The following is a 1,066-nucleotide window of genomic DNA, read 5'->3' as shown; positions in this document are numbered from 1 at the left end:
CTTTTCTGTCCCAGATCAATATAATGATGAGAATCCCAATTTAATCTGTTGTTTCTGGTGTTTTATCCATTCCAATCAAAATTTCAATATTCCAATCAAATCTATTTGTTATTCCACAGTGTCTCTCCATGTGTTTTATTCTGTTGTATTCTCTCACAGTCTGTTTGATGATCAATGTTACATCTCACTCTCTGTTCTGGTGAAGATCAGAAGCAGTGATATCTGTTTACCCCACCCGACAAGTCGGCCTGAGGCTGTGTCTCTCTGATCATGTGGAGTTAAAGCAATTCTTCCAGTCAGTTAGTTCAGTTGTCATTTCATGAGAAATTCGGTCATCGTGACTTCGTCAGTGACCTAATGGTTCAGGTGTCTGAGTGATGTTAATCATGATGTGATGAAATGATTGTATGTTCCAGTCTTTCCGTGGTGGGTTTTCACACTGAGTAGAAACGTGTTGGACATGGTCTGGAAATGTTTCACACCGCTCCATTCCCAACTTCATTTCCTGACAGAAGAAACCCACAGCCAGAAACTGTGCTGAAGGTGACAACGTTTCTGATGCAACGGGCAAGGTGGCCGAGAGGTTAAGGTGATGGACTGCTAATCCATTGTGCTCTGCACACGTGGGTTCGAATCCCATTCTTGTCGCTAGTTTATGAACTGTTTAGTTTATTGTTTATGTTGGGGGAGTTTATGTGTAAAGTCAGCCTCGAAACCTGTTCTTGTCCATGTCCAGACAGTGATTCCAGAATTGGTTATACTTTATTAAAATTGAGACAGACATTTGGAATTCTTCACCCAAACTGCACTGGAATGAAGATCAAATAGGGATCACGAAACGGAGCAGGATTTTTCCTCCCCTCCTTCCTTCCATCTTTACTTTCTCTGGATTTGCACCAAGTGAAAGACAAATGGGAAAAGCAAATGGCGAGGGAGCAGATGCAGAAAATGATCCTTTGGCAAGAAATGTATTTTCAAATCTTCTTGATAGATTAAGTGAGTGAGCAATGCTTTGGCAGATGGAGTTTAAAATGAGGGGTCATCCACTACCTACGATAGATCAGAG

General features: G+C 41.4%; 1 non-coding gene across 1 annotated transcript; it reads left to right on the top strand.

Annotated features, from left to right (window-relative positions):
- The first annotated feature begins 566 nt into the window (after positions 1–566).
- trnas-gcu (transfer RNA serine (anticodon GCU)) lies at positions 567–648 on the top strand. The gene has a single exon. It is a non-coding gene; the product is annotated as a tRNA-Ser (tRNA).
- Positions 649–1,066: the final 418 nt, after the last annotated feature.

The sequence above is a fragment of the Heterodontus francisci genome, unplaced genomic scaffold, assembly GCF_036365525.1.
Source record: "Heterodontus francisci isolate sHetFra1 unplaced genomic scaffold, sHetFra1.hap1 HAP1_SCAFFOLD_879, whole genome shotgun sequence".
In the NCBI taxonomy this organism is placed as follows: domain Eukaryota; kingdom Metazoa; phylum Chordata; class Chondrichthyes; order Heterodontiformes; family Heterodontidae; genus Heterodontus; species Heterodontus francisci.
This window is presented reverse-complemented; position numbering and strand designations above follow the sequence as displayed.